A 13,945-nucleotide genomic window follows, 5' to 3' on the forward strand; every position below is an offset into this window, starting at 1 on the left:
TTAGAAGAACAGCAATGAAGATTAAACCAATAATGACTTAAAAGATTGTTTTCTGCCCTCCAGCAGGTGATAGTTTATACATGAAAATAAACGTATAACTATATTTCCAATATAAAGTGTGGGAAATAGAATCACACACTATATAAGGGTTGATATGGATATGTGTTTAATGTATCTTTATCCAAAGATGAAAAAATAAAGTGAACATAGGTAAATAATAGTTTATTTCTGCAAATTATCAATGATTCACTTATTTCATTCTCAAGTGCAATAGTTGGCATTCATTATTCTAAAACTGTCATGGAATTCAGTAAATGCTAAATTACATATGATGAACTGGGTTATATCAAATATGTAAATCTGCAGTTACCTTTTTAAAAAGCAATGTAATGAGAAGACAAACAGTGCAACAGATGTCTAATTGTTCCAAAATTGTATTTTTTCTAGTTCAGATTTATAAAATGAATTCAGTTTTGCTGAAAATATGAGATTTCCCATTCTATACGTAAAATTTTAAATTGTATGTAAAGAGAATATACATGGCATATTTCTGTAGCATGAGAATATTTTCTGGAATTTGAAAACTAATTTTTAATTTTTTCCTACTGACTAGATCATTTTGATGGTATTACTGAAAAATTCAGACAATCCTAGTTGTGACATGAGTGTCTATATGTGTCTCTGAATATCTATATATTAACAAAATATTTGAAAAGTCATACAGAGGATTAAAATCACTTATAAATGCATTTATTATTTGAAAATTATATACTTGACAGCACACTCTTGAGGATATATGGCTTGAAGATTTGTTTTTATTGTTATTTTAGCCAATTTTCTTTCTGTTTTTCATCTAGATGTTTATATAGATATGAGGTTCTGTCATATGGAGAACTAATTATATTGTCTTTTCTTCAAAGTAATAGTTAGGTTATATTAATAGGATCCTCATTTTTCTCCTAACTTTAAATCTTGTTGGATAAGAATGAAACTACACCCTGAGAGAAGATTTCAATATTGTGCTTAAAACAAAAATGATAGTTTGATTATTTCAAAATTTCTTCATTGTTTTCTTACCTATATGTTAGGTGTCCGCAAATAAACCCTACTCCAACATCTTTTTCTATATTTTTTGTTAAAGTTGCCAAGTTAATTTAAAGAACTTCTGGTTCATAGTACTGTTCCCACAAAATTCACCTTCCTACACTTGGTACGCCTGCCTTGTCAGCCCTCAACCATGAAAACCACGTTCCATGCACTTTTCCCTTAGGTCCCACTAGAACACAAGCTACATAAACGGAGAATTTTTATCTTTTTTCTTCATTGTAGTATCATTAGTTCTTATTATGTTCTTGACATATAGTGTATGCTTAATGTATAGGTACTGAATAAATGAAGGCCCTGAATTTATATCTTTATCAGTGCATGTCTCCTAGACCTCATCTATTATTCCTTCAACTCAGCTGCATTTTCATCACCTCCCAATTTAAGTCATCCTAATCCCATTTCAGTTGAAAGTCCAGGGGTTTACCTCCTTTACTTTCATTGTAATTAGTGGTTTTTATCTAATACCTATCTCCTACTTAGGGTATTTAATAAGTGCAAAAATACCATCATTAGGACATATAAAGCTAGAAACGCAATTAAAACGTATATAGTACATTGTTACTTGGCCTGCATTTCTTAGTTCAATATGGGATTAATCCATGGAAGACCTTTAGGGAAATTCTGATTAATTGGCATGGAAATGTTTCATAAGCCTAAATTTCATCTGATTATCAAAAAAATCTATATCTTCACCAAAGCCAGTGATTTAGCATATAGTGATCTGGGAAATTTTGATCATGATCCACAAGAACAGTACACTCTTTTTTCATCTTGACCTAGTACACATACATATACACACACGCACATATATGTTGATTATTAAAAATTACCCGTATAACAAATGAACCATACTTTCATTTTCTATTCTAATATATTCTATCTTATCATTTGAATTAAAATACTGGTTATAGGTTATTAAAAAAATTCTGTAGCCCTGAGACAATTTATATACTGCAGTTTTAAAATCACTGATCCACTACAACCTCTGTATTTTAAAAATAAGGAAAGACACTCAGACAATTGAATTAGATTAATAATGATGACATCACATTCTTATTTTAGCTAAAACTGCTTTGAAATTCATTTGTAAAAGAATGATACTCAGCCTTCAAAAATTGTTATTATAATATAGATACATGGATAATATTTACTTTGTAATAAGCTTATGAAAAATTATTATATCATAGTACTTCCTATAACAATGTCAAGTACCATTCAACACCTCTCTTACAAGATTTCAAAATCATAAAAATGTAAGCTGTTCAACTTTTAAATATGTATGTAAATAATTATTTGCACTTATTTATTTCTTCCAAGAGGGTGGTCATAAAGGCTCTTTCATTAGTCACATAACTGCTTACAAAGTGGAAGATTTCCTTCTTTTTGTAGCATTTTAATAATACAAAGTGAGTAATTTATAAATTAAATGCAGGCTTTTGGTAGAGTACCTATGGATATAGATCTCGAGAGTTGCTATTCTGAGTTTTCTTTAATTCTTGAGGAAATAAGATTCATAATTATGATGCACCCAAGGCTGACGTTTACAGTAGAATCTGTATTTTTTCTCATATATGTGTGAAATTATATGAAGCCAGAAATCTGTTTATAACTGGTTTCATATCAGAGTTATTTATACACAAGTATACAATTTAAAACTTTATTACACCTGTGATCAAAACTTTGAATAGTTGTTCATTACATCTATTGCATGTGGTTGTTGTGAAGATTAAGTACAATTTTATATAAAGACTACCCCTAGCTAGTGCTTGGTATATAATAAATATTCAAGAGTTATCTATTCTTTTCTCTTTTGTTTAGAAGTTTGGAAGTAAAATGTTAAGAATCGTTCTTAAGAATTGTTTTTTCAATGGGTACAAAGTTTCTTTTATGAAAGATGATTAAGCTCTAGAGATCTGCTGCACCACACAGTACCTATAGATAACAGTATACTATTCAGAACATTTTGTGCTTAAGCAGAGAGTCAACCATTCCTAGACTGACTGGAAGGATTAATAGGAGGGCCAGTGGTGCAATGGATAACCTGTCTGATTCTAAGGATCACTACAAAAACTAATGTAAGATGGTAAAATTACAAAATAAAGTAAAATAGCATGCTTGACAGAAACTTAAAGTGTGATATGAAAAGGGAAATAAAGGGAAGATAGATTTATCACACAAATATGGATTTATTCAACCATTATTTATTGACTATACTTTAGGTATTAGTGTCTTGCCAATGTCTGCAAATTCAAGACAGAGTAAGACATTATCCCTGTCCTCCATAGCTTACAGCCCAGTGGTGTTGGGAGTGATGTATTTGTAATACTAGTGTAAAAAGTTTATTAAGGGATCAAACAGGTAAGTTACAGCTTTGGTTTGCTCTCATCATTGCCCTTAAACAAGGTATTTCAATCACCTGCTTCCAGTTTTTAGGATATCTCAGATGCATTCAGTAATTTAGAATTGTCCATTTGGGGAGGGAGGTGCCATGCTCCCCTTCTTGCAAGCATTCCAGATATCTAGAGCAGTTCTTTTGGAGACATTATCTCCCCTTTGAAGATGGAGCAATGATGGACACAATTTAGGTATCAGTAATCAACAGAGTATATCAGCAAAAGTGACAGAATGAATGAAAGGTTTTTGTTACTGTTCTTGTATGTCATCCTCAAAAATACCAAAACAGTTTGGCCCTTTGCAAAGAATGAATCTCGACAGGCCACCACAGTATGCTTCATTGTCTGAGTTTGCTCCAGCAAACAGGTGGAAAGAGACAAATATTTGTTCCTTGGATATAACTGGACAAAATAGGTTCATCAGGGGAGTGTCAAGTATTAGTGTTCTCTTTTCTACAGGAGGATAGAAAATCATTGTTTGGATAACTGAAATGGGGCACTGAAGAGTTTAAGAAGAATGCTAAAGGGAATGAGGTGGGTTTTATTTATTTATTTATTTTAATTTTTTATTTTTGGCTGTGTTGGGTCTTCATTGCTGCACACGGGCTTTCTCTAGTTGTGGCAAGTGGGGGCTGCTCTTTGTTGCCGTGCGCAGGCTTCTCATCGTGGTGACTTCTCTTGTTGCAGAACATGGGCTCTAGGCACGCAGGCTTCAGCAGTTGTGGCACATGGGCTCAGTAGTTGTGGCACGTGGGCTCAGTAGTTGTGGCACACGGGCTCTAGAGCGCAGGCTCAGTAGTTGTGGCGCCCGAGTTTTATTTTGTACCCGAAATAGGTAAAGCATAGAATATAGGTTTTGTACCTTACAAGACTAGGAAACCACAGGCAAAGGGAAAGGGCTTAGGTAACTAGAAAATATTGCATTTTTCTCTAACATGGATTAAAAGAGGGGAAACCTGGCTGGTATGTTGTGGGATAGTATTGATGACTTGGTTTTAGATTTATGAAACATGGTCCAGGATGATTGTTGAATGATGAACTGCTGACTGAGAATTTGTGTATATTTTGAGACATAGGAAAACTGGTTTGTTTAGAGCCTAGCTAACCATACTCATATAATGCTTTAACACTTCAATAATGACCAAACCCCACAATAACATGTTCATCTCTTCTTGCTTTGTGTCAGACTTAAACTTCTGATAGCTCAGTGGATTTGCTGATTAGATCTTCCTCAGCTTGTGAATAACTAGAACTTAGCTCTGTGTAAGAATAATTTATTTATGAGTTTATATTTGTACTAAATGGAAACAGTATCATCAAGACAGATGAGTTCCTATTACTGCATACACTTGCAACAGAATTTGCTACAAAAACCTGGGAACATCCTTGCTGCAAGCCCTGAGTCACCTGCAAAAGGAGATAATCTTGAAAGAGTCAGAGTACGTGGTACCACCCTCAAAATTGAAGGCCTATGCCATTCAATTTCTCCAGAAATCATTTATAAGTTACAAAAGAGAAAGGTGGAAAGCATGAAGCATCTGCCTGATATTCTTTTAATATCTTAACTTTTGTCCTGAGAAATTACGCATCTGTGTTACTTTGTAAATACATACATACATATACACATATATGGATATATTGTATACACACATTATAACACACACACACACACACACACACACACAGAGAGAGACAGAGACAGAGACAGAGAGTGAGAGACTGAGAGAGAAAGAGAGAGAGAGAGAGAAATCTCAAAATTTTAGTTACCCTAAGAAGAAAAGCTATAGTTTTCACTGTTAATCATTTCAACTATAAAAAAGAGAATTGAATCACCTTGGTCCTTAGAAGCAGAAAACAGGTCATGTCTTCAGAGCTTCACAATGGGAGAGTCACTCTTATCAACTGTACCTAAGGCAGGGGCAAAGTCTCTACTCTTGAGACATTAAAGCAAAAGGAAAAAAAAAAATCTTTCATGCCTAATGGTTAGAAAGAAGTGAACAGAGTCTCTGACTTTTACTTAAATAATTTCTTAAGAGAACTTAACCCCTTTCTAAAGATGGCACTCTTAAAGTTCTAAATTTTGTATTCAGGTAAAAGCTGAAACAATGAATCAATGTAGGTGTACAAAGAAATTGGTATCTCTCAGAGAAAACAATTTCCTAAAATAGAAACGTGACGAATAAAATATAACAGCAAATCTAATAGTGCTTTGGGATGGAGCAGATCTAAATTTTAAAAAGGAGGGAAAATAAAAATCTGTCAAAATGAAAATAGATAGAACTAGAATAGTAAGAAAATATAACATTTGGTCTTATATCACCAGGTTGCAGTGGTTTAAAATGGGAAGTGAATATCCCTATTACGTATTATAATGGTGGAGTGACATTAAGAGTAAAAAATATGTGCCTACCAATGATCCCAAATCAAAAATTAACTCAAAAATGTATTAGAGTCCTTATCTTAGGGATGGAAGTATAAAATTCCTAAGAGAAAATAGGGGGCAAAGTTTCATAACACCGGATTTGGCAGTGAGCTCTTGGGTATGATACCAAAAGTTCAGGCAACAAAAGTGAAAATAGACATATGGGACTATATAAAACTTAAAAACTTCTGCATGGCAAAAAGAGTGAAAATGCTACCTATGGAAGGGGAGAAGATATTTGCAAACCATGTATCTGATAAGGGGCAAATATCCAAAATATAAGGAATTCCAACTCAATAACAAGAAAACAAATAACTGATTTAAAAAAAAAAATGGTCCAAGGACTTGATTAGACATTTCTCCAATGAAGATATACAGGTGACCAACAAGCATATGAAAAGTTGATCAACATAAATAATCATCAGAGAAATGCAAATCAAAACCACAATGAGATATCTCCTCACACCTGTTAGTATGACCACTGTCAAAACAAAACAAAACAAACAAACAAAAATAACAAAATAGGGACTTCCCTTGGTGGCGCAGTGGTTAAGAATCTGCCTGCCAATGCAGGGGACACAGGTTCAAGCCCTGGTCCAGGGAGATCCCACATGCCGTGGAGCACCTGGGCCCATGCACCACAACTGCTGAGACCCGTGTGCCTACAGCCTGTGCTCCGCAACGGGGGAGGCCACTGCAATGGGAAGCCTGCGCACCACAATGAAGAGTGGCCCCCACTCGCCGCAACTAGAGAAGGCCTGCGCAGCAATGAAGACCCAAAGCAGCCAAAAATAAATAAGTTAATTTATTTTAAAAAAATAATAATAAAAAAATTGTTGGAGAGAATATTGAGAAATTAGAACCCTCATTCACTGCTGTTGGGAATGTAAAATGTGCAGCCTCTATGGAAAACAGTATACACACTTCTCAAAAAATTAAAAATACTATTACCATATAATGCAGCAATCCCTCTTCTGGGTATATATCCAAAGGAAATGAAATCAGTGTCTTCAAGAGATATCTGCTCTCTCATGTTCATTGCAGCATTATTCACAATAGCCAAGAGGTAGAAGTAACCTAATGCCCATCAACAGATGAATGGATAAAGAAAATGTATATACATGCAATGGAATATTATTCAGCCTTAAAAAAGGAGTCATTCTATCATATGCTGCAACATAGATGAACCTGGAGGACATTATGCTAAGTGAAATGAGACAGTCACAAAAAAACAAATATTGCCTGATTCCATTTATCTGTGGTATCCAAAGTAGTCAGACTCTTAGAAACCAAAAGTAGAATGGTGGTTGCCAGGGTCTGGAAAGAGGGGAAAAGAGAAGTTTTTGCTCAGTGGGTATAGAGTTTCTGTCTTCCAAGATGAAAACATTCTACAGATCTGTTGCATGTCAATCTGCATATAGATGATGCAACCGTACTGTACATTGAAAGTTGTTAAGGTGGTAAACTTCATGTTATGTGTTTTTTACCACAATAAAAAAGAATACATATTGCCCTTCCCTTTGATATAAAATCTACTGAAAATTATTAATCAAAATGTGAAAATTCAAAAAAGAGATTTAAAAATGTATATTATATATATGTAAAATATACCATAATAGATTCTGATGACTTGAAAGGAACAAATGCATTGGTGAGAGTATACAAAATATACTATTCTTGTAATGTGGAGACTGCCCATTTGATAAATAACTAGACAAGCATTTGCTGATTTCTGTGCTTCCAATCTAATGTATTTTTGTCCTCATAAGCCTTGTATCCTAGGATGCTTCATATATCAGTGGCATCTTTCCTTTCCCGTATACAGATTTAATTATTCAATAATCAAAACCCATTCTCAGAATTTTTTTTTACTTTATTATGTCTTGAACATTTATTCAAGTAGCTACATATTAAGTTGCCAAAGTCATTACAAGGTGGAATAGCTTAACGCATTCTACTTTTGGTGAATTATGTTTAGAGAGGGTGGCAAAATTAATTCCTCATATCATGCAGAGTTTTATAGTTTTTACTCATATAGTTTTACTCATAGCTCCTCTCCCTTTTCTAAAGCTAATATGGAAGTTTCAAGAATTGAGCCAGGGGAAAATTATACAAATCATTTATCTCTTATCAGTCTTCTAGATATGATGAATTTAGATTAATCTCAAGCTCCAAATACCTGTACCACAACACCAATCCTAAATAAATAGTAATCCTAAATAATGGAGTAAAGCTGAATTCAACAAATATTTACTGATTACTTTATATTAACCTGCATACTGTTCCTCTAGGGACTGGAATAGAGAACTGAGTAATGCTTGACCTCAAGGAACTTCGTGTAAATTGTAGATAGCATATATATATATATATATATATATAGAGAGAGAGAGAGAGAGAGAGAGAGAGAGAGGGAGAGACATACACATATATACACATACACACGTATGGGGGGGATGGGAGGGAGAGGGAGAAAAAGAGAGGTAGAGGTAGAGATAGAGAGAGAAAGAATATATTATCACTAAGGAAGAATTCAAACAAAAGGAAGTACCTTACCCATAACAATGTGATATATGAAATATTACACAAGTATTTTATCAGATAATTATGTGGTTATGTTGAGTAAGGACAATACTATACTCACATAGTAAGATCATTCACTTACATAAATTGAAAATAAATAAATGAAGAGTCAAATAGCTATTAAACTTTTAACTGATTTATTTTAAGAATATGTCTTATTCCATCACTTTACTTCTATTAAAATACTTCCATCATGTTATTGAAATTGCTACGTCTCAAAGGATATTCTTAAATACACTGTAAGTCAAAATATTCACAGTTGAAGGAAATGTTAGAGTTAAATTGCATTTTTTAAAAGACTGATCTTTTAAAATATTAGCACCAGAACTTCAAAAGTGGTTCAATTCACAAGATGCCATATGGCCATTAATTTCAGAAACCAGCATGAAAATATATGGGCTGAGTCAAAAAGTGAGGCAGAAATTGCATTAGAAAAATAAATAGATAAAAAATGAAAAAAAAAACCACATTAATTTCTCACAGTCTCTGGATGCTACTAAATTTCTAAAGGATGTGTTTGTGCTTTCTGCAAACTGATCCATTGACTTGCCAGTTGTCGACCTAGATCAGTCTATAACCAACTATATGTTTTTATATGTACAACATATTATATAGCATACTATACATATAGTCATTTTGTTAATATGTTCTTTGCCCTGAGAAAGTGTATACTCAACCCAGCAATGTTTTGAGTGAGTTTTTTGGAATTATTGAAAAGTATGTGATATGAGCTTTATACTTTGCAGAGGAGGGATCCATGTGTTTTGCACATAGTTACAGGTGAGCGATGAATGTAAGTCAACATTGTATTTTAAATACTTCACTAATTAAGCTTTCATATATTTTGAATGTTAAAAGTTTGGCAGAGAATGTAAAACAATTCTTAAATTGGCCAAAATCTCTTCAAGAAGAGTAAATCAATATTAATGTGGTGTTTGAGCTATTTGCACATAAATACACACACACACACACAATTTAAATAGGGAAATTTTTTTAAAAGACAACAACCTTTAAAATAAGAGGAAACCATTGCGCCTTCTCCATTTATTCAAAGTTTTTCTAGGTACTTCATTAAAGATTTGAGCTTTCTTCTTAAATTCCTTGCAGTTTTGTTCATTTTATTTTGAAGTATCTAAATTTTTTACCTTATCTCTGAAATTTTTGTTTACATTTCAAACTATTATTTGCTTAGTGTAAGATTCTCAATATATAATTTTCAACCAACTGCATTACTAAACTATCTCAGTTTTGCTATAGATGGTTCCCTTTTTCTCAGGTGAAAATCATATGTCAAATTTTATTGGTCTTCTGTAGAATACATTTAATTTATTTTTCTTAACTTCTTTAAACATTTTAATGTAACTTTCAGAATAATGATAATATGATTTTTTAGCAACCATCCTCATACTGATCTTTATAATATTGGTTAGGGTTAGTAAACATCCCATTATTTTTGACTTACTAATTTATTTGTAAAAATCAAGAATGAAGATGACATTTTATCAAATATGTTTAAAGTATCTACAAGTATATTAGTCTGCTTAGGCTGCCATAATAAAATACCACAGACTGGATGGTTTAAGCAACAGATATTGATTTTTTTCATGGTTCTGGAGGCTATGATGAAGGTGTCTGCAAATTTGTATTCTGGTGAGAGCTATTTTCCCAGCTGTGGGTAGATGGCTGCCTTCTACCTGTGTCCTCAAAAGGTCTTTTTCTACTTGGTTTGTAAGAATACAAGAAATATTAAGGAAATTAACACTTTATCCTATAGCATGAAACTGTTTCTTGGACTTTTAAAGTTTTTGTTAATGATTTTTTGGCATAAAGAGGTCTTAAATTCATCTATTTCTTTTAATATGAAAGTCTACAAGTGGAATGAGGAAGACATCCTTATTCTAAATTCCATAATCATTTGCTGTCTTTTGGTTTAAATGAGATCCCTCTCTTTATATATAGATGATGGGTAGATGGATGATAGATAGATTGATAGACAGATAGATAGATAGATGCTTTTATGTGTGTGTGTGTATATATATATATATATATACAAACCAAGCATATAAGTATGCTTATTTAAATTTATTTTAACCATATGGGTATACTTAGTTAAATTAGCTCAAATTACTGCTTTATATAAAATGAGTATGTATTTTATAGTCTCATATTTCCTCAGTTTTCTAATTTGTAAGACAAAGCATCTCTTTAGTTATATCTGTGTTTTGAAAACATAAACTTTCATATCACATGTTACTTTTAAGAGGCATCTTGAATTCAAATATATTGAAATGTAAAAAAAATTGATTTATTAGATTTAAGTAATGTGCTTTTGAACTGCATTTGAAAATAGATATGCATATAGGAATCTATATGGAATATATAGAAATGGAAATACTATAAATATAGAAGAGATAGAGATACTCAGATCATAGTATGATATTCTGATCAATTGATCAAATGACCATTTTCTGTTACCATACGACACATTTAAACAATTTACATTTTTAAAACTATCGTTATTCAAGATGCAAAAATTCTCTGAATAACCCTTTAATTCAAATTTTTTCTTGGCAAATTTTACTAGTTAAATTTTAGGAGCTTTATGGGAAAAAATTATCTCTTGAGATTTCAATTAGAAAATTTTTAATTTAAATGTAAATTTCAAAAAAGTACTCATCAACAATATTGAGACTTTCATATATAAACAAGATATATGTTTCCATTTTTAAATGTTTCTTATCCTGTATATGCAGAAAAATTTTATAATTTTATATTCTGTTGTTGTTCTTGTTGTCAGCTAATTCTCCATGGAGACCTTGGCTTGCTGGACATCTTTCGAGCAGATGCAATACAGATTTTTTAACAGGCTATCTTTTCAAAGTTATTTGTATATAGCTAATAGCCTTGTTAAATAGAAATAGTGCCTTCCTCTAGGGAAGAAGCTAGATTTGTTTGCTTTCCAGGAAAATAAAGATATTGTCCTATTCTGGAACAAGGATTGTGAAGAATTGCTAGAAACCTTTAAAAGACTGGGGCTTCCCAGTTTAGTTATACAAGCAAAGCTTAATTTAGCTTATTTTGCAAAACAAATGAGATTAACTTGACCTGGGTCACTTCTTGCTTATGTCTCTGGAAATCATAGGCAAGAACTGTTCCCCAAAATTGATATGAGGTAAACGCTAACCAATTCCCTACATTTAAGAAAATTCTAATATTGAAAACAATCAATGTGAAGAATAAGCAGTCATTGCCTCCTCACTAATACAAGCTGCTTTATAACTCCACATCCATGGGTTCCACAATCTTGGACTCAACTAACCAAGCATGAAAAATATTCAGAAAAATAATTCCAGAAAGTTCCAAAAAGCAATTTCCTGCAAGCCAGCAACTATTTACATGGGATTTACATCGAATTTACAGCTATTTACATAGCATTTATATCGTACTGGGTTGGCCAAAAGGTTCCTTCTGGTTTTTCCATAAGATGTTATGGAAAACCTGAAGGAAACTTTTGGCTAACCCAATATTAGGTATTATAAGTAATCTAGAGATGAGTTAAAGTTTGTGGGAGGATGTGGGTAGGTTATAGGCAAAAACTACACCATTTTATATAAGGGACTTTAGCATTCAAGGATTTTGGTGTCTTAGTGGGGGTCGTGGAACCAATCCCCCACAGATATGGAGGGACAATTCTATACCCCTGAGCTTTCCTCCATGTTTTGTTTTGAGTGTACTTGGTTCGTGAATTTTCTTTTCGTTGTGAGCACAAAAAAAAAAAATCAAGATTTCCTAAACTTTGATTTCCTCAGCTGTACAACACAAACCCACTTTGTGTGCAGCATCTATCTGGGTCACTCCATATCACACTTATTGGACTTGGGAGGTAAGAAGAACTGATGCAAACATGGAGCTCATGCTTCATGCTGTTCCATGATAATAAGTCCTTTGTCTCTGATAAGGAGTATCCTGTCTTCTACCAGAATCCATGGAACTGTTGCAAGCTCATTAAAATGTCAGAGCCTTTATAGTTCTTAACATGAATCTCTAGAATAATGATATCATTTTCATAGAATGGTAATTTTGTACCTATTTCCTAACAAGTTTTTTTCATAATTTGCTTCATTTATACATTCAAAACAATGTTGATTGTCAATGTTGACCATCATTCTCAGTGTTCTCTTGTTTATTTTCCTTGTCATCTTCCTTGCTTATTCATCAAGTTTATCATCCTACTTCATCTTTTCACCTCAAACCTTCTATATTTTCAGCAGAGTTGGTCCTATCCGTAAGGCTTTCTAGTCATGTTTAATACAGCCATTTTTGTTGTATTCTATTAAAAGTTACTAAATATATTCACAAGTATCTTAATTTTATACTAGGTCCTATAATAGATACTTTTTAGTGGTGTGCTCTAATTTTGTTCTTTCAGTAGAGTATTATGTGGTAGTTTTCTCAGGCTATTTATGTTGAATATTAAGTTGCCCTTGAATAAGTTATATATATTCAGAGTGCTTTGATATGATGTGTTAACTTCCCTTGTCTCTGCTCTATTTGCATTTCTGAGACAACGATTCTCTTTTTCTGTTTTGCAACTGTAAGTGAAGCTTGGGGTGTATAATTATACTTTTCTTAGGGCTTCATCTAATGTGGATTTTCCGTATAGAACTTTAGCTTTTCCCATTACTTCAATTCATTCATTCATTTATTACATATATATATATTCATATACATACAATATATTGAACATTTGTCAGGCACCAGACACTGTGTTAACTGCCAAGGATAAAATGGTGAATAAAACACACAGAGTCTCTGATTTCCTGGAGTATGTGTTCAAAGAAGTACAAAAAATACAATAGTTAAATAGATATATAATTTAAAATAATGTGAGAGATGTAAGTATAGGAGGGTAGAAAAGGCTGCTCTAGTTCTGGTGATCAGGGAAGTCTTCCCCAAGGAATTGACTGCAAATGATCCAAACTCAAGGAAAGGTGGGAGGAAAAATTTCCTGAAGAGTCAATGCATATGCAGTGGTATTAGACATAAGAGAGGATGTCCTGTTTAGAGAACTTAAAGAATGCGTGTGGGCTTCCCTGGTGGCGCAGTGGCTGAGAGTCCGCCTGCCGATGCAGGGGACATGGGTTCGTGCCCTGGCCCGGGAAGATCCCACATGCCGCAGAGCGGCTGGGCCCATGAGCCATGGTCGCTGAGCCTGCGCGTTCGGAGCCTGTTCTGCACAACAGGAGAGGCCACAACAGTGAGAGGCCTGCGTACTGCAAAAAAAAAAAAAAAAAAAAGAATGTGTGTGACTGAGGTGCAAAGAAGGAGTAGAAAGGGACATGAGATTAATTTTAGTACATAGATGTGGCCATGACCTTAAGGTCATCATAGGCTAAGTTTGTTTGTTTGTTTTTATTTCTAAGACCATGGAGAAGCCATTTTA

Source organism: Leucopleurus acutus (genome assembly GCF_964270905.1).
Source record: "Leucopleurus acutus genome assembly, chromosome: 7".
NCBI classification, from domain to species: Eukaryota; Metazoa; Chordata; class Mammalia; order Artiodactyla; family Delphinidae; genus Leucopleurus; species Leucopleurus acutus.